Source organism: Salvelinus namaycush, chromosome 4 (assembly GCF_016432855.1).
Source record: "Salvelinus namaycush isolate Seneca chromosome 4, SaNama_1.0, whole genome shotgun sequence".
NCBI lineage: Eukaryota > Metazoa > Chordata > Actinopteri > Salmoniformes > Salmonidae > Salvelinus > Salvelinus namaycush.
In genome coordinates this window covers 14,179,948-14,201,849 of record NC_052310.1, presented here as the reverse complement: position 1 = coordinate 14,201,849, position 21,902 = coordinate 14,179,948, and the positions used below count along the sequence as shown (strand labels likewise).

General features: G+C 44.3%; 1 protein-coding gene across 1 annotated transcript in view; it reads left to right on the top strand.

Moving 5' to 3' along the window:
* LOC120045452 (ras-related protein Rab-26-like) overlaps positions 1-21,902 on the top strand; it is a 133,461-nt gene that overhangs the window by 28,008 nt on the left and 83,551 nt on the right. The window lies entirely within an intron of this gene.

Sequence of the window (21,902 nt, the reverse complement as noted above, 5' to 3'; positions counted from 1 at the left end):
ATCTGTGCCTCGACACAATTCTGTCTCGGAGCTCTACGGACAATTCCTTGGTTTTTGCTCTGACATGCACTGTCAACTGTGGGACCTTATATAGACAGGTGTGTGCCTTCCCAAATAATTTCCAATCAATTGAATTTACCACAGGTGGACTCCAATCAAGTTGTAGAAACATCTCAAGGATGATTAATGGAAACAGGATGCACCTGAGCTCAATTTCGAGTCTCATAGCAAAGGGTCTGAAATCTTATGTAAATAATGTATTTCCGTTTTTTATTTATTTTTTACTAAATTTGGCAAAATGTCCAAAAACCTGTTTTCACTTTGTCGTTATGGGGTATTGTGTGTAGATTGATGAGAGGGAAAAAAATATTTCATCCATTTTAGAATAAGGCTGTAACGTAACAAAATGTGGATAAAGTGAAGGAGTCTGAATACTTTCCGAATGCACTGTATACAAATAATGTTCAGTACTTGCAGTCGACAATAGAAAAAAATTATGAAGTGTCAAAATAAAGAACAATTGCAGTAGTAGAAACCAAACGGCAACATATAAAAATGCCAATAGAGCCTGTAACAGGCCAAGCCTATAACAATGCTAGAAAACTGTCAACTGAGAATTCGTTTAGAGAACTTAGCAACAAATGTTACCTTCACAGCAGTCCTCAAGAGAATGGAAAAGAACAGGCTTATATACCCACAACACCCTGACGCACACAGTTAGACTATGGAGAAACCATACCAATGTGCTCTTAACGCGGATACATGAATATGTCATCGTTTTAGACACAGTCAAATAGGCTGAATTAGACGCAATTAACATACATCTCAATTGCTACAGTGGCTGATTTGGCAACCAAATTAATATTTGCAGGAATATAATATGAATTCACTACTGGACCAATGTCATGACAACTTATATAACTACTGCTGTACACACGTTTTCTATTCATATACTGTCCATACTGACTCTGACATTGCTCGTTCTGATATTTCTTAGTTTTCTTTTAAATGTTTTGGATTTGTGTGTATTTTCTGTATTGTTAGGAATTACTGCACTGTTTGGCGCTAGAAACATAAGCATTTAGCTGAATCTGCGATAACATCTGCTAAGTATGTGTAGCGAGCAGTCAACTTTGATTTGAGAACTTGAGTGATATACAGAGGTAGGGATATGGGTGCCCGACACAAACTAAGCTGTCAAACAAACAGGTATTATTAAAAGGAGGGAAATTAGTCAAATAAAGCACATTCTTTTATAAACTAAAATGAAGGAGTCCCTTGAGTCCGTGTTGCCGCTAATAGCAGAAACTAATGGTGCACTCGTAAGTTTCATGTAACGGCCGTAATGGAATTTGTAGAAATGGAAGTGTTTGAACTTGGCGCTCGTGGGAAATGGAGAACGATAGTTCGACGTGAGAGCTTGCATCGTCACAGATGGTCAAAGTTAATGTGGCCATTAAAAGTTACGTTGTTATTGATTGGCTAATTATTTTTACTGCACACTGCAATCCCAAATACTGGGTATGAGGACCTGAGGGTAGCTTTGGGTGATGGCTGCAAAGCCGAAACGTCTGTGTACGTTATCCCTGATGCAGCGGAAATAATAACAACATTGAAAAATGAAATAAGTTGAATGCAACATTTCTGAGTGCAGACCCATGACAACTTTTTATTTATCTGAATTCACAGGTTTTTACGCACCAACCAAACCTCTGGGAGAGCGCGATGGTGCCCTTTTGATTAGCTTACCAAATCCTGAGACAACTAAAGAAGGCCGAATTTTGGTGTGGTGGCTTTGGATCAGAATCATTTAACAGTGTATATCAATCCTAGCTCAATTTAATGTCAGCAAACATCATAAAATTAGTCCGTGTTGACCAAACTGTCTCCATCAGCAGGAGGCCAATGATACCCAGCTCGATACACCATGATACAATTGGGCAGTATACCGTACAGTGCCTTCAGAAACTGTTCACACCCCTTGACTTTTTCACATTTTTGTTGTGTTACAGACTGAATTTAATATTGATTAAATTTAGATTTTGTGTCACTTGTTTACTCCATAATGTCAAAGTGGAATTATGTTTTTAGACATTTTTACTAATTAATTAGAAATGAAAAGATAAAATATCTTGAGTCAATAAGTGTTCAAGCCCTTTGTTATGGCTATCCTAAATAAGTTCAGATGTAAACATTTGCTTAACAAGTCACATAATAAGTTGCATGGATCACTCTGTGTGCTATAATAGTGTTTAACATAATTTTTTTAACCTCATCACTGTTCCACAAACATACAATTACAGTTGGAGTCGGAAGTTTACATACACTTAGGTTGGAGTCATTAAAACTCGTTTTTCAACCACTCCACAAATTTCTTGTTAACAAACTATAGTTTTGGCAAGTCGGTTAGGACATCTACTTTGTGCATGACACAAGTATTTTTTCCAACAATTGTTTACAGACGGATATTACACTTATAATTCATTGTATCACAATTCCTGTGGGTTAGAAGTTTACATACACTAAGTTGACTGTGCCTTTAAACAGCTTGGAAAATTCCAGAAAATGATATCAATGCTTTAGAAGCTTCTGATAGGCTAATTGACATAATTTGAGTCAATTGGAGGTGTACCTGTGAATGTATTTCAAGGCCTACCTTCAAACGCAGTGCCTCTTTGCTTGACATCATGGGAAAATCAAAAGAAATCAGCCAAGACCTCAGAAAAAAATTGTAGACCTCCACAAGTCTGGTTCATCCTTGGGAACAATTTCCAAACGCCTGAAGGTACCATGTTCAACTGTGCAAACAATAGTACGCAAGTATTAACACCATGGGACCACACAGCCATCATACCGCTCAGGAAGAAGACGCGTTCTGTCTCCTAGAGACGAATGTACTTAGGTGCAAAAAATAGAAATCAATCCCAGAACAACAGCAAAGGACCTTGTGAAGATGCTGGAGGAAACCGGTACAAAAGTATCTATATCCACAGTAAAATGAGTCCTATATCGACATGACCTGAAAGGCAGCTCAGCAAAGAAGAAGCCACTGCTCAAAAACCGCTATAAAAAAGCCAGACTACAGTTTACAACTGCACACGGAGACAAAGATCGTACTTTTTGGAGAAATGTCCTCTGGTCTGATGAAACAAAAATAGAACTGTTTGGCCATAATGACCATCGTTATGTTTAGAGGAAAAAGGGGGAGGCTTGCAAGCCGAAGAACACCATCCCAACAGTGAAGCACGAGGGTAGCAGCATCATGTTGTGGGGGTGCTTTGCTGCAGGAGGGACTAGTGCACTTCACAAAATAGATTGCATCATGAGGATGGAAAATTATGTGGATATATTGAAGCAACATCTCAAGACATCAGTCAGGAAGTTAAAGCTTGGTCCCAAATGGGTCTTCCAAATGGACAATGACCCCAAGCATACTTCCAAAGTTGTGACAAAATGGCTTCAGGACAACAAAGTCAAGGTATTGGAGTGGCCATCACAAAGCCCTGACCTCAATCCTATAGAAAATGTGTGGGCAGAACTGAAAAAGTGTGTCCGAGCAAGGAGTCCTACAAACCTGACTCAGTTACACCAGCTCTGTCAGGAGGAATGGGCCAGAATTCACCCAACTTATTGTGGGAATCTTGTGGAAGGCTTCCCAAAACGTTTGACCCAAGTTAAACAATTTAAAGGCAATGCTACCAAATACTAATTGAGTGTATGTAAACTTCTGACCCACTGGGAATGTGATGAAAGAAATAAAAGCTGAAATAAATCATTCTCTCTGTTATTGTTCTGACATTTCACATTTAAAAAAAAAAGTGGTGATCCTAACTAACAAGGAATTTCTACTAGGATTACATGTCAGGAATTGTGAAAAACTGAGTTTAAATGTATTTGGCTAAGGTGTATGTAAACTTCCGACTTCAACTGTATCTGTAAGGTCCTTCAGTCGAACAGTGATTTTCAAACACAGATTCAAACACAAAGACCAGGGAGGTTTTCCAATGCCTCGCGAAGATGGGCACCCATTGCTACATGGGTAAAAATAAAAATAAAGCAGACATTGAATATCCCTTTGAGCATCGTGTAGTTATTAATTACACTTTGGATGGTGTATCAATACACCCAGTAACTACAAATATACAGGCGTCCTTCCTAACTCAGTTGCTGGAGAGAAAGGAAATCTCGCATGGATTTCACCATGACTTTAAAACATTTGAAGAGTTGAATGGCTGTGATAGGAGAAAACTGAAGATGGATCAACAGCATTGTAGTTACTCATTAATACTGACCTAAATGACAGAGTGAAAAGAAGGAAGCCTGTACAGAATAAAAATATCCCAAAACATGCATCATGTTTGCAACAAGACACTAAACTAATACTGCAAAAAATGGGACAAAGAAATCAACTTTATGTCCTGAATACAAATCAAATAAATGTTATTCGTCACATACACGTAGTTAGCAGATGCTAATGCGAGTGTAGCGAAATGCTGGTGCTTCTAGATCTGACAGTGCAGTGATATCTAAAAAGTAATCTAACAATTCCCCAACAACTACCTAATACACACAAATCTAAAGAGGTGAATGAGAATGTGTACATTTAAGTATATGGATAAGTGATGGCCGAGCGGCATAGGCAAGGTGCAATAGATGGTATAAAATACCATACATAGGCATTATTTAGAATGCATTGTATAAAGTCACTTGTAATCCATTTATTAAAGTGGCCAGTGATTTGGTCTTAATGTAGGCATCAGCCTCTCTGAGTTAGTGATTGCTGTTTAGCAGTCTGATAGCCTGTTTTTCTCTCGGTCCCAGCTTTGATGCACCTGTACTGACCTCGCCTTCTGGATGGTAGCGGTGTGAACCGGCAGTGGCTCAGGTGGTTGATGTCCTTGATTATCTTTTTGGCTTTCCTGTGACATCGGGTGCTTTAGTTGTCATAGAGGGCAGGTAGTTTGCCCCTACGCCGAGGAACTTAAATCTTTCCACCTTCTCCACTGCTGTCCCTTTAATGTGGATAGGGGGGTGCTCCCTCTGCTGTTTCCTGAAGTCCACGATCATCTCCTTTGTTTTGTTGACGTTGAGTGAGAGGTTGTTTTCCTGACACCACACTCCGAGTGCCCTCACTTCCTCCCTGTAGGCTGTCTCGTTGTTGTTGGTAATCAAGCCCACTACTGTTGTGTCGTCTGCAAACCTGATGATTGAGTTGGAGGCGTGCGTGGCCATGCAGTCGTGGGTGAACAAGGAGTACAGGATGTGGCTGAGCACGCACTCTTGTGGGGCCCCAGTGTTGAGGGTCAGCGAAGTGGAGATGTTCTTTCCTACCTTCACCACCTGGGTGCGGCCCGTTGCACAGGTCGAGGTTGAGACCCAGGACCTCCAGCTTGATGAGGAGCTTGGAGGGTACTATGGTGTTGAATGCTGAGCAGTAGTTAATGAATAGCATTCTTACATAGGTATTCCTTTTGTCCAGATGGGATAGGGCAGTGTGATGGTGATTGCATCGTCTATGGACCTGTTGGGGCGGTATGCAAACTGAAGTGGGTCTAGGGTGACCGGTAAGGTGGAGGTGATATGATCCTTGACTAGTGTCTCAAAGCACTTCATGATGACAGAAGTGAGTGCTACGGGGCAGTAGTAATTTAGTTCAGTTATCTTTGCCTTCTTGGGTACAGGAACAATGGTGGCCATCTTGAAGCATGTGGGGACTGTGACATATTGGGAGCGATTGAATATGTCCGTAAACACACCAGGCAGCTGGTCTGCGCATGCTTTCAGGATGTGGCTACAGATGCCATCTGGGCCAGCAGCCTTGCGAGGGTTAACACATTTAAATGTTTTTCTCACGTCAGCCACGGAGAAGGGGGGGGGGGGGTGCAGTCCTTGTTAGCGGGCCGCGATGGTGGCATTGTATTGTTCTCAAAGCGGGCAAAGAAGGTGTTTAGTTTGTCTGGAAGCGTGACGTCGGTGTCCATGATGTGGCTGGATTTCTTTTTTGTAATCCATGATTTCCTGTAGACCCTGCCACATACGTCTTGTGTCTGAGCCGTTGAATTGCGACTCCACCTTGTCCCTGTACTGACATTTCACTTGTTTGATTGCCTTGCGGAGGAAATAGCTCCGGGAATAGCTCCGGGAATAGCTACACTGAGTATATTCAGTCTGACCTCTTTCTATGGTTAAATGCGGTGGATTGCGCTTTCAGTTTTGCGTGAATGCCCGCCATCCATCCACGGTTTCTGGTTAGGGTAGGTTTTAATAGTCACAGTGGGTACAACATCTCCAATGAACTTCTTTATAAATGCACTCACCGAGTCAGCGTATAGGTCGATGTTGTTCTCTAAGGCTACATATTCCCAGAACATTTTCCAGTCCGCGTGATCCAAACAATCTTGAAGCGTGGCTTCTGATTGGTCGGACCAGCGTTGAATGGCGTCCTGGGTGCCTCCGGTTTGAGTTTCTGCCGATAGGACGGTAGGAGCAAGATGGAGTCGTGGTCGGATTTGCCGAAGGGAGGGTGAGGGAGGGCCTTGTATGCATCGCGGAAGTTAGAGTAGCAGTGGTCGAGGGTATTGCTCATGCGCGTAGGGCAATCAATATGCTGGAAGAATTTAGGTAGACTTGATCTCAAATTTGCTTTATTAAAATCCCCAGCTACAATAAATGCAGCCTCAGGATGTATGGTTTCTTGTTTGCAAATAGTCCAGTGAAGTTCCTTGATGGCCGTCTTGGTGTCTGCTTGAGGGGGAATGTACACAGCTGTGACGATAACTGCCGATAATTCTCTTGGTAGGTAAAATGGTCGGCACTTGATTGTAAGGAATTCTAGATCGGGTGAGCAGAAGGACTTGAGCTCCTGTATGTTGTTAGAATTACACCATGAGTCATTAATCATAAAGCATACACCCCCACCCTTTGTTTGGGACAAGTCCAACGCAACACATTACTGAGTACCACGCTTCATATTTTCAGGCATGATGGTGGTTGCGTCATGTTATGGGTACATGTATGCTTGTCATCGGCAAGGACTAGGGTGTTGTTTCAGGATAAAAATAAACGGAATAGCGCTAAGCACAGGCAAAATCCTAGAGGAAAACCTCTGCTTACCAACAGACACTGGGAGACAAATTCACCATTCAGCAGGACAATAACCTAAAACACAAGGCCAAATATACACTGGGGTTGCTTACCAAGATGACATTGAATGTTCCTGAGTGGCCTAGTTGTCACGCCCTGGCCTTAGTTATCTTTGTTTTCTTTATTATTTTAGTTAGGTCAGGGTGTGACATGGGGGATGTTTGTGTGTTTTTGTCTCATCTAGGGTGTTTGTATTGTCTAGGGGGTGTTTGTAGAGTTCATGGGGTTGTGTTCATTGTAGGTGTTTATGTAAGTCTATGGTTGCCTAGATTGGTTCTCAATTAGAGACAGCTGTCTATCCTTGTCTCTGATTGGGAGCCATATTTAGGCAGCCATAGTCATTAGGTAGGTTGTGGGTGATTGTCTATGTGTAAGTTGCCAGTGTCTGCACTTATTGTCGTATTATAGCTTCACGGTTGTTTTGTTTTAGTGTTTTTCGTCTTCCTTAAATAAATACATAATGTATTTATGTCATGCTGCGCCTTGGTCCTCTCTTTCACCCGAAGACGATCGTGACACTAGTTATAGTTTTGACTTAAATCTGCTTGAAAATCTATGGCAAGACATGAAAATGGCTGTTTAGCAATGATCAACAACCAACTTAATAAGGTGCAAATAGAGACTTACCCAGAAAGACTAACAGCTGTAATCGCTGCCAACGGTGATTCTAACATGTATTGACTCAGGGGTGTGAATCCTTATGTAAATGAGATATTTCTGTATTTCATTTTCAATAAATTTGCAAACATTTCCAAAAACATGTTTTCAATTTGTCATTATTGGGTATTGTGCATAGATGGTTGAGGGGGAAAAAATATTTAATCCATTTTGAATTCAGGCTGTAACAAAATGTGGTATAAATCAAAGGGTATGAATTCTTTCTGAAGGCACTATACAGTATACCATATACTAGTGTATGTTTAAATAAACACAATATGAAATACATTTGTACAATTTGAAGCTTATATGACATAAAGTATTTCAGGCACTGGACATATCGAAAGGATGAGGATGAGAGAAGATGTTATTGTGAGATGGGCAGGATCGGTGTGGATACGGTGGGAACATGTTGGTCTGAGCAAGTGTGATGTCATTAATGTTAGTTTAAATTTATGTTGTGAAATGTTAAGTTCTCTTTTTGTTTTTTTTCTATGTATGTTTTTGCATTGTCTGAAAATCAAAATAAAATTTGACAAAAAACATAAGAAAAAAATACACACGGTAGGATTTCCAATACCGTCAATACTGTTAACTGTTTTAGCATGTTTTTTCATACATTTGAATATTGTTCTTTTTAAATAAATACCAGCAGTCAACTTGTTCACTAGGTTCATAGATAAAGCAGATCACATTCTTCATTGTGTTTGTTGCATTATTTTTTCAATTAAAACTGTTCCCCAGAGGATAATTTAGCTCAGCTGTGGGGAGTTGCCCTCTCAGCTACGCCTTCTGAGCAGATGGCTTCTCTCCCCTCTCTCCCAGCCCCCAAACCTCTAGTCCTGTAACTCGCAGCAGCAGCAGTACACCAGTTAATCATTAAAGGAGCTGTGCAGCCAGCGTGGATGCCGGCGGAGACACAAACCTCCTCTGTGTGTGTTGTGTAGCGTGACAAGACTGACCAGTGACCACACAGGGACAGGGGTAATTGCAGTGTGGCAGTCTGAGGTGTTGTGTGCATAATTAGACTGAGCCGTTAACCCGTTCCTCTGGGAGGTGGAGACGGGAATAGAATTGAAAACAAATTCCTCACTTTAAAGTTTGTGTTTTACTCTGAAGTATAGGCTTCTGCTGAGTCATTGTTGTCTAGGTAGGACCAATCAATAGGAAATCAAACTCCAAATGATACTGGAGAATCTATTATTTGAACAACTCTCCGAGTGGAGGTGGGAATGGAATTGTTTGATGATAAATGTAGGCTTTTTATTGTGGCCATTACAGTTCCTCAAACAACAGCAAAGACTTCAACATATAGGCTGTTTACAGTATCTACTGAGAAGGATAGTGTTTATTGGTAATTCAAGGTTGTTGTTTATGTTGTGTTTAGCCTTTTTGAACAAAGCCCTATTATTCCGTGCAATAAATGGGTTTAATACATCTTGTAAAAGGGCAGCACATGCATGCAATAAAAACATCTGCCGATAAAATATATAGCTGTAATTAACGGGCTGGTCGATGCCGTGTTTGCATGTACACACACACACACACACACACACACACACACACACACACACACACACACACACACACACACACACACACACACACACACACACACACACACACACACACACACACACACTATGTTAAGGTGGTTGTTATCTGCACTGTGACATACTGTATCTCTGGATGTGTTTTATCACAACCAGCACTTCAGTAAAATGAGAGATTCATCATTTCCTCATTCTCAGATTGTCATTAATCTGCTGTCCGTGCTTCATATGAGAGGAGTTATGGTGATTCGAGCACCCCACAGGTTTATGATGTCCTTCATGCTCTGCCTGGCTCTGGGGGATTCCATTTCCTTTTTGACCAAGACGCTTAGAGGCATTTGTTTTGAAGTAATGTGTCTTGTTTTGTGATTGTGCAGGTGTGCAAGTGCACCCAGACAAATATACATTTACAAAACAAACATTAACCAGAAACACACACAGGCAAACAAAACATGGTATTCTCCACACACACACACACACACACACACACACACACACACACACACACACACACACACACACACACACACACACACACACACACACACACACACACACACACACACACACACACAGGATACAAAGAACACATACAGGATACAAAGAACACATACTGAGCATAGACCTACAGTCTTTTTAAAAGGGTCCATCATGTCCTTGTCAGTAGCCTACAGAGCTTGACCCTAGAGAGCACAGTCTTTTATGCTGCATGGCTACACAATTAGTTTGTGTTCTATGGTCTATTTAAAGACACACACACACACACACACACACACACACACACACACACACACACACACACACACACACACACACACACACACACACACACACACACACAGTCATTCATACACACTGGCAAACCCTAACCCTTACCCTAACCCCAAAACCTAACCTTAACCCTAAACCTAACCCTAGCTCCTAACTCTAAAACTAACCCTAACCCTAGAAATAGGATTTGACGTTGTGGGGTCTAACAAAATGTCCCAAGTTGGTCAAATTCTGGTCCCCTCAAGTATAGTTAATCACGTCCACACTTCCGTAACTCCTTCCTTAGCCCAAGAGGCTCTGTCACACACTATTGATCTGCTGCCGCGGTGCTCCAGGAGCCAAACCAATGAAGCAGACAACCAATCGGCTACTTTATGGACTCAGCCACTGGAACGTACAGTACCAGTTAAAAGTTTGGACACACCTACACATTCCAGGGTTTTTCTTTATTTTTACTATTTTCTATATTGTAGAAATAATAGTGAAGACATCACAACTATGAAATAAAAAAAAACTTGAATGAGTAGGTGTGTCCAAACCTTTGACTGAGCTGTATCTCTCTTCTGCAACATGTTCTCTCCCGTGTGTGTGTGTGTGTGTGTGTGTGTGTGTGTGTGTGTGTGTGTGTGTGTGTGTGTGTGTGTGTGTCAGTGTGTATCGGTGTGTATCGGTTTGTATGTGTATGACCATATTTCACTGCATTCTATTCATGTAACATATACTGCATGCATGGAGAATGTCATGTCTGTTTAGATTACAATATGATCTAATGTGGTCTCTGTGCTCTATGTGAAGGCTGTACTGGAGACAGCTCAGGGCCCTCGGAGGTGCTGCTTTCAAGGGAAGATGACTTTATACACTGTGGCTGACAGCGTGGCATTATCATCATTACCATCTTCATCAGCATTACCGTCATCGTTGTTGTTGTCATCAACATCATCATCCATCTTGATTTTCCTCCTCTACTTCTTCACCATCACATAGTTGTCCTTGTCGCCCTGGTTTGTGCTCATGCTGCTCGGACGGGCCGAGCTGCAGGGCTTATAGTCAGCCTTGTCATTAATAGATCTCTGCTATGGCAGTTACTGTCTGTCTGTCTGGGAGGAGGTCTGAGTTGTCTCGATGTGTAGACGGACTGTTCCTTCTGCAGACACATTGTTCTGTAGCCTGGTCCCGGATCTGTCTGTGTTGTCTTGCTAACTTATTTATATTTTTGTCTGGAAACAGGCTGTTCTGTGGAGACTTTAGGAAAGGAGAGAGAGAGTTGTAAGCAATACAACTGCAGACATATACACTTCTCGTCAAACATCTCATTCCAAAATCATGGTCATTATTGTCGACTTGGTCCCCCCTTTGCTGATATACCAGCCTTCAATCTTCTGGGTAGGCTTTCCTCCATGGAAGCTGCAGGGACTTACTTCCATTCAGCCACAAGAGCATTAGTGATGTTAGGCACTGATGTTGGGAGATTTTGCCTGGCTCGCAGTCGGCTTTCCAATTCATCCCAAAGGTGTTCGATGGGGTTGAGGTCAGGGCTCTGTGCAGGCCAGTCAAGTTCTTTCACATAAATCTCAATAAACCATTTCTGTATGGACCGTGCTTTGTGCACTGGGGCATTGTCATGCTGAAATAGGAAAGGGTCTTCCCAAATTGTTGCCACAAAGTTGGAAGCACAGAATCATCTAGAATGTCATTTTATGCTGTAGCGTTAAGATTTCCCTTCACTGGAACTAAGGGGACTAGCCCGAAACATGAAAAACAGCCCCAGACCATTGTTCCTCCTCCACCAAACTTTTCAGTTGTCTCTATGCATTCGGGCAGGTAGCGTTCTTCTGGCATCCACCAAACCCAAATTTGTCCGTCGAACGTGTTTCCACTGCTCCAGAGTCCAATGGCGGCAAGCTTTACACCATTCCAGTCGACGCTTGGCATTGCGCATGGGGATCTTAGAGTTGTGTGTGGCTGCTCTGCCATTGAAACCCATTTCATGAAGCTCCCGGCGAACAGTTATTGTGCTGACGTTGCTCCCAGAGGCAGTTTGGAACTTGCTGGTGAGTGTTGCAACCAAGGACTGACGATTTTTACGCGCTACGTGTTTCAGCACTCGGCGGTCCTGTTCTGTGATCTTGTGTGGTCTACCACTTCGCGACTAAGCCGTTGTTGCTCCTAGACAATTCCACTTCACAATAACAGCCCTTGCTGTTGCCATGTTGAAAGTCACTGACCTCTTCAGTAAGGCCATTCTACTGCCAATGTTTGTCTATGGAGATTGCATGGCTGTGTGCTCGATTTTATACGCCTGTCAGCAACGGGTGTGGCTGAAATAGTGTAATCTACTAATTTGAAGGGGTGTCCACATACTTCGATTAGACTTGATTTATGCAGTCTCAAACAAACGCTACTCACTTTCTACGCACTGAGGGATTGTAAATTTCACATGAAGGGGAGCTTTGGAGACGTGAGGAAAACACACTCCCTTATCACGACAGGGAAAACACTAGAACATGCTGAAAATTGAGGCCAAGCTTTCGCTGTGGTTGCGTAAGCATTCATTACTATTCGACTTTCCATCTTTCCATATTAGTTATTCTTCTGATCTGTTCTGCTCCTGTTTTTGGTGTATGCAAATGTATTCCTTTATGTAATTCACTTATTGTTACATGTAATGGACAGGCAAAGAGCTTCTATTGGACTAAAGGGCTGGCCTGAGATGGGTGACTCAGGGGGTTGTGATTACACACACACACACACACACACACACACACACACACACACACACACACACACACACACACACACACACACACACACACACACACACACACACACACACACACACACACACACACACACACACACACACACACACACACTCTCAGAGCGATGGCCCTCCCCCACCATGTTTAGCCCTCCTTTAGAACCCCATTATCGTCCTGGTTATGTGATTCCTCAAGCTCTCCTGGGGCCGCAGAGACTGTTATGGCCACATTACCTTGACACCGGTCTCTCTGTTACGTATGCATGTGAGGCGTACTACAACTGGTTGTAGTACTGTTGGCTGGCCGGCCGGATCTTCTGTGTGTTGAAGTATTGATTGGGATTGTTATCTGCGGTTGAAGCTATATTACACAAGAAACCTGCGGGATATTTCCTTGTGTTTTTCTTCTACGTTTGTAGCTTATGTCTTAAAATACAGCAGCTTGGACACTATTAAAACAAGTGAGCGCTAAAGATCGGTAAGTTAATTTCCAATCCAAATCTCTTCAAATACCAGGTAAATACCAGACTAAAAAAGGGCTACCAATCTCTTTTAGGCAGGATGAGCCATCTCAAGGGTAAGAGTTTAGGGGAGCCATCTGGATGAGAAGCCTGGCGTTAAGCTCAGATCTGTGGGGGTGAGGTGGGTTGCCCCTCCATGGACACCAGGAAGGCTCCAGACTGGGACTCTGTGGGGTGGTTAGCATTCAGGGTGGCACAGCAGTAAGACATTGCCACCTGGCAAATGCTCTGTTCAATGGAATGCCTTCAAACAGCACGTCAGGTCACAAGCCACATCCTGCCATCAGGCAGGTGACGTGTCTCTGGGACTACACTGTCCCTGGGGGAGGATGGTTGAACCGGAGGAGGAAGGACATGCTTAAGAAGTTACTTTACCCGTTTTGTTGCTAAAGCTTATGTTAGAAGTTTATCATTGTATTTTTTGTTGTGAAAGCATGTTTCTGCCTCTCTGAGATGTGATGCATTTGGAATCTAATAATTTTTTTACAGAGCTTAGCTATGCCAGGAATTGTCCGTCATGCTGTGAATTAAGACTATTTTACATAATTGTCGCCACCGCGTTTGTTTTGCAATACTTTAATTCAGTTCCACTTCCAGGTACTATACTTGTCATAATGGGTGTCAGCAAGGCCAGTCAGTGAGTCACAGGGATCAGCCCAGAGTCTGGCTTTAGGAGACATTACAGTTAAGAGTGTGTCAAATCCTCTCTTTGAAGAGGGGTACCCAGTGTGACAACATTACTCAAACACTTCCTGGCAGAGTCTGGCATAGATACCAGGGAGCCATGGCATTTCTATACCCCTATTGTGCTGCCTTAGTCACACAGTGTGTGTGTGTGTGTGTGTGTGTCCCTGTTGTTGTGTGTGTGCCACCTTCTGCCCCCTGTGCCCATGTGTCATTAATTCAACGGTCCTTGCCACCTGAGGAGGACGCTGTTGTGTTTGGGCGCCCGCGGGTTGCCATCTGTGCTGACAACAACAACACCCGCTGAGCCTGTCTGTTTGTCTCACCCCCAGTTACACAGATACACACACACACACTCCCCTCTGATCTGACAAGACACTTTGTTTTCTGAATCATCACCACCCCATCTCCCATCTCTGCTTGTAGAGTCAGGTGAGTGTGCTGTCCTGGATGGATGGTGTGCTGAGCCTGAACACTGTATGCCTATGAGACTTCATTAGGCCGTTATTACTTCTGAGGAGGGCTGAGGGGCAGGAACCTGAGAGAGAGGAGAACTGGCTGCCTCAGACAGGTGTGAGAACTGCATGGACTGCAAGTAGACAGTGAGATTGATTTCAACTGCTGAGGACAGTGCTAGAGGGAATCTGCAGGGGAAGCTTTCATCTGACCTTATGTATGTGAGAACCCTCCCACTACACCTCCAGCTCTCTCCGTCCCATTCAATTACCCCACACTGTACCCCTTAGCTAAGGTCCTTCCAGTACCCCACACTGTACCCCTTAGCTAAGGTCCTTCCAGTACCCCACACTGTAACCCTTAGCTAAGGTCCTTCCAGTACCCCACACTGTACCCCTTAGCTAAGGTCCTTCCAGTACCCCACGCCGTACCCCTTAGCTAAGGTCCTTCCAGTACCCCACACTGTACCCCTTAGCTAAGGTCCTTCCAATACCCCACACTGTAACCCTTAGCTAAGGTCCTTCCAGTACCCCACACTGTACCCCTTAGCTAAGGTCCTTCCAGTACCCCACACTGTAATCCTTAGCTAAGGTCCTTCCAGTACCCCACACTGTACCCATTAGCTAAGGTCCTTCCAGTACCCCACACTGTACCCCTTAGCTAAGGTCCTTCCAGTAACCCACACTGTAATCCTTAGCTAAGGTCCTTCCAGTACCCCACACCGTACCCATTAGCTAAGGTCCTTCCAGTACCCCACACTGTACCCCTTAGCTAAGGTCCTTCCAATACCCCACACTGTAACCCTTAGCTAAGGTCCTTCCAGTACCCCACACTGTACCCCTTAGCTAAGGTCCTTCCAGTACCCCACACTGTAATCCTTAGCTAAGGTCCTTCCAGTACCCCACACTGTACCCATTAGCTAAGGTCCTTCCAGTACCCCACACTGTACCCCTTAGCTAAGGTCCTTCCAGTAACCCACACTGTAATCCTTAGCTAAGGTCCTTCCAGTACCCCACACCGTACCCATTAGCTAAGGTCCTTCCAGTACCCCACACTGTACCCCTTAGCTAAGGTCCTTCCAGTACCCCACACTGTACCCCTTAGCTAAGGTCCTTCCAGTACCCCACACTGTACCCCTTAGCTAAGGTCCTTCCAGTACCCCACACCGTACCCCTTAGCTAAGGTCCTTCCAGTACCCCACACTGTACCCCTTAGCTAAGGTCCTTGCATTTTCTGGCTTCTCATCAGACTCGTTTGTGCTTTGCACTGTTACTATAGAACACCGTTCCCCCACCCACACACACACAGAGCCCAAACTCAATAAGACTGAATAGACGTCAACCTCCAGACTCCATTCAGATTCAATCAGAAGAGGAAATTGAATCAGACCAGAGCACAGAGTACATACATGGAGGCATGATGGGGGTCTTTGGTGGGTTCAAGGCCAGATGGGAGAGATGATACGAGGTTAGACTCAGGCTAGAACACAGGCGGCCTCGATGGTGTTTGGATACTGGACCATTTTGTTCTGGGTCCGAGTGTTCTGGTCTGAAATGAATGTTCATCTGAATGCGGCTAGATCGATAAGGACGAGGACAGACGCTGAGAGAAAATGGACATGTAAAAAGAGTTCATCCAGCTCAGGCTGCCGTGGTTCGTGATGATTAGTTGATATCATTATTATGTGATCGTGGATGATTAATCATTCCTGGGAGGAGCGCAGAGAGAGAGGGTCACTGCATCATTTGCTCTGTGAGAGGAGCAGGCACTATGCACAGGCTTGTTAATTGATCGCCTAACCAATCTAACCAGCCAGCTTTGCCCCGATTTTAAATAGATTAGTGTCACTGATCTACTACTGTAATCTGAAATGATTTGATAAATTATTTCCTATATTTGATTTACTGTGGATATGGATTGATATGTAATAAACATGATCGGATTTGCGGGAAGACACATTCCCTATGGGGGAAGGATGTTAACCATATATGTTTAAGTACCATATATAATTAAATAGTTATCCCTTCTTAGTCTACAATTGTCTGTTGTAACTAAGTACTGATGTTCTACATTTTGACCTGTTTAACTGCCAGTATCAAATGTCTACCAATGTTGACTCTTATAGTTAAAGTTTGACGCTAGACTGAGCCGAAGGCACACTGATAATGTCTCTGTGAAACTGTGTGATTCTGTAGCAGCTGATGCTGTGACTTCCTACAAGCCTCTTGGGCAGGTGTTTACAGAACATTCAGTGCTGTGTGATTAATATATAAGGGCCGGCCTGTTAGATATTTTCTCTGCTTCTGTTCTGGTGGGGTCTCCCTGTTGTAACTTGTAATTAACCGGATCGATTTCTGATGGATTTGATCAACGACTGCTCTCCTTTTGGTTCACCTGGAAATTCCCATTACAACTACAGCACACATAAGGTACACACACACACACACACACACACACACACACACACACACACACACACACACACACACACACACACACACACACACACACACACACACACACACACACACACACACACACACACACACACACACACACACACACACACACAGCCATTCTGTCTCGGACTATAGTAATACCATGGTATATGTCACATCAATCTCTGTTAGTGGTAATTGACACCAAAATCCAGCAAGCTGAATAGCCTATATGGCCTGAAGAGACTTCAGAACAGATGAGTCTCTCTGTGTTTCCTCATCTGGAACTATAAGCAGCTTGGATGGAGCGGTCTCTTAGGTGTTACTATAACTGCAGTGATGTCTGTTTCATTAACTTTAGATTGCTGTGCTAACACTGAATGATTTGCCTCTACTTGCTGAGATGGAGTTAGATGAATCTGGATGATAGACTAGAAAGTCATTCAAATGGTTCATCTGGAAACAATCCACCATTTTATTACGTTTCTCTCTCCCTTCAATATTTGTATTCTCCCCCATCATGCTCACCTTTTATTTTAAGTGGACTTTATGTATACAGGTGGTCTCAGTGACATAAAATTATATTTGGCAGGAGAGACCGATTCTTTCAATCTCTTGCATTTTCATGATGGTCCAAAGGGACAGTGACCTTTTTGGGTGATAAACCCCAAAGGGTCATATAATCAGAGACCCAGTGACCTCTAACATCACCATGGTGACCTCAGAGGTGACCCCAGCACACACCCACTGACCTCTGACCGCCGACAGAGATGGTCACCTCGCTTCGAGTGCTTAGGAAACTATGCAGTATTTCGTTTTTTGTATGTGTAATTTCTTACATTGTTAGCCCAGAAAATCGTAAGTGTTATTCAATACAGCCGGGGAAAACTATTGGATATAAGAGCGACGTCAACTTGCCAACATTACGACCAGGAATACGACTTTTCCGAAGCAGGATCCTTTGTTCGGACCACCACCCAAGACATTGGATCTAATCCCAGAGGCCGACCCAAAACAACATCGCCGCAGAAGAGGTTGACGGAGTGGCTTCCTGGTCAGGCTTCAAAGGTGTACACACCGCCCACCGCTTCCAAGTATACTACTCACCAATGTCCAGTCTCCAGACAACAAGGTGGACAACATTAGGGCAAGGGTTGCCTTACAGAGAGACATCAGAGATTGTAACATTCTCTGTTCACGGAAACATAGCTCTCTCGGGATATGTTGTCGGAGTCGGTACAGCCACCAGGTTTCTTCATGCATCGCGCTCACAGAAATAAACGTCTCTATGGGAAGAAGAAGGGCGGGGGTGTATGCTTCATGATTAACGACTCATGGTGTAACATAACAACATACAGGAACTCAAGTCCTTCTGTTCACCTGACCTATAATTCCTTACAATCAAATGCCGACCATATTATCTCCCAAGGGAATTCTTGTCAGTTATCGTCACAGCTGTGTTTATACCCCTTCAAGCAGATACCACGGTGGCCCTCAAGGAACTTCCCTGGACTCTATGTAAACTGGAAACCATATATCCTGGCTGCATTTATTGTAGCTGGGGGTTTTAACAAAGCAAATTTGAGAACAAGGCTATCACTTCCGCGATGCATACAAGGCCCTCCCTCACCCTCCCTTCGGCAAATCCGACCACGACTCCATCTTGCTCCTACCGTCCTATAGGCAGAAACTCAAACCGGATGTACCCATGACTAGAACCATTCAACGCTGGTCTGACCAATCGGAATCCACGCCTCAAGATTGTTTTGATCAGGCGGTCTGGGAAATGTTCCGGGCAGCCTCAGAGAATAACATCGATCTATATGCTGACTCGGTAAATGAGTTAAAAGGAAGTGCAATGGAGATGCTGTACCCACTGTGACTATTAAAATCTACCCTAACCAAAAACCATCGATGGATGGCGGCATTCGCGCAAAACTGAAAGTGTGAACCACCGCATTTAACCATGGAAAGAGGACTGGGAATATGGCCGAATATAAACAGTGTAGTTATTCCCACCGCAAGGCAATCAAACAAGCGAATTATCGGTATATGGACAAAGTGGAGTCGCAATTCAACTGCTCAGACACGAGACGCATGTGGCAGTGTCTACAGGCAATTACGGACTATAAAAAGAAAACCAGCCACGTCACGGACACCAACGTATTGCTTCCAGACAAACTAAACACCTTCTTTGCCCCCTTTGAGGTTAATACAGTGCCACCGACGCGACCCGCTAACAAGGACTGCGGGCCCCCCCTCTCCTTCTCTGTGGCCGACGTGAGTAAGACATTTAAACATGTTAACCCTTGCAAGGCTGCTGGCCCAGAGGGCATCCCTAGCCGCATCCTCAGAGCATGCACAGACCTGGTGTGTTTACGGACATAATCAATCGCTCCTATCCCAGTCTGCTGTCCCCACATGCTTCAAGATGGCCACCATTGTTCCTGTACCCAAGAAGGCAAAGATAACTCAACTAAATGACTATCGCCCCGTAGCACTTACTTCTGTCATCATGAAGTGCTTTGAGAGATTAGTCAAGGATCATATCACCTCCACCTTACCTGCCACCCTAGACCCACTTCAGTTGGCATACCGCCCCAACAGGTCCATAGACGATGCAATCGCCATCACACTGCACACTGCCCTATCCCATCTGGACAAGAGGGATAGGGCAAGAATGCTGCTCATTGACTACTGCTCAGCATTCAACACCATAGTACCCTCCAAGCTCATCATCATTAAGCTGGTGGCCCTGGGTCTCAACTCCGCCCTATGCAATTGGGTCCTGGACTTTCTGACCGGCCGCATCCAGGTGATGAAGGTAGGAAACGACATCTCCACTTCGCTGACCCTCAGCACTGGGGCCCCACAAGGCTGCATGCTCAGCCCCCTCTTGTACTCCCTGTTCACCCATGACTGCGTGGCCACGCACGCCGCCAACTCAATCATCAAGTTTGCAGACGACACAACAGTAGTGGGCTTGATTACCAACAACGACGAGACAGCCCAGAGGGAGGAGGTGAGGGCACTCGGAGTGTGGTGTCAGGAAAACAACCTCTCATTCAACGTCAACTAAACAAAGGAGATGATCGTGGACTTCAGGAAACAGCAGAGGGAGCACCCCCCTATCCACATTAAATGGACAGTAGTGGAGAAGGTGGAAAGATTTAAGTTCCTCGGCGTACACATCACAGACAAACTGAAATGGTCCACCCTCACAGACAGTGTGGTGAAGAAGGTGCAACAGCGCCTCTTCAACCTCAGGAGGCTGAAGAAATGTGGCTTGTCACCCAAAACCCTGACAAACTTTTACAGATGCACAATTGAGAATATCCTGTCGGGCTGTATCACCGCCTGGTACGGCAACTGCACCACCCTCAACTGCAAGGCTCTCCAGAGGGTGGTAAGGTCTGTACACCGCATCACCGGGGGCAAACTACCTGCCCTCCAGGACACCTACTGCACCCGATGTCACAGGAAGGCCAAAAAGATCATCAAGGACAACAACCACCCAAGCCACTGCCTGTTCACCCCGCTACCATCCAGAAGGCGAGGTCAGTACAGGTGCATCAAGCTGGGACCGAGAGACTGAAAAACAGCTTCTATCTCATGGCCATCAGACTGCTAAACAGCAATCACTAACTCAGAGAGGCTGCTGCCTACATAGACTCACTAGTCACTTTAAACAATGCCACTTTAATAGTGTTTACATATCTTACATTACTCATCTCATATGTATATACTGTATCTTATACCATCTATTGCATCTTGCCTATGCCGCTCGGCCATTGCTCATCCACATATTTCAATTTACATTATCTTATTCCATCCCTTTAGATTTGTGTCTATTAGGTAGTTGTTGGGGAATTGTTAGATTACTTGTTAGATATTACTGCACTGTCGGAACTAGAAGCACAAGCATTTCACTACACTCGCATTAACATCTGCTAACCATGTGTATGTGACCAATAACATTTGATTTAATTAGATTGTCTGGTTTTATTATCCTGTGAGGTTTGGCGTTAGGCCCCTTTCTGATTAATGCATGAAGCAGGTGAAGAGGAAGACTGAGGAAAAGGGCACGCTGTTCTGGGGGAGGTGAAGCCCATGCATTATATATCGGTGGGTGGGCCTGGAGACTGTGGGAGCTATTGATCGGTGTTGTAATACAGTAATGGTATAGTCATGTTTAAAAGGTTTTGTACTGGACAAGGGTTGTTATGGGGTACCTATTTTCTTGCGATTGTGGATAGTAATCTTGTGATGGCATGGATACAGGTAGAACATGTTGCTTTTTTCATAATGGTCACCCACGACTGTGTGGCCGCGCACGACTCCCCCAACCTCATTAAGTTTGCAGACAACACGATGGTGGTAGGCCTGATCACCGACGACAGTGAGACAGCATACAGGGAGGAGGTCAAAGACCTGGCAGTGTGCTGCCAGGACAACAACCTTTACCTATCACATGTCAGGTATGACCCAGATGCAGGCAGTGTCGAAGAAACAAAAGTTTATTTCTAACACAGGGGCAGGCAAATGACAGGTCAAAGGCAGGCAGGGGTCAGTCATCCAGAGAATGCCTTCCAGAACCGGGACATGTTCTACCTGCATCCATCCAGAACGGCAAGCAGTCTCAAGGTCAGGGCAGGCAGGGGTCAATAATCCAGTGAGGTGGGGCAAGGTATAGAACGTCTGGCAGGCTCAGGGTCAGGGCAGGCAGAAGGGTCAAAACCGGGAAGGACTAGGAAACAGGAGCAAGAAACAGACAGGAGCAGAGGAACAAATGCTGGTAGGTTTCTCGAACAAAACGAACTGGCAACAGACAAACCGAGAACACGGGTATAAATACAATGGGGAAGATGGGCGACACCTGGAGGGGGGTGGAGACGAGCACAAAGACAGGTGAAACAGATCA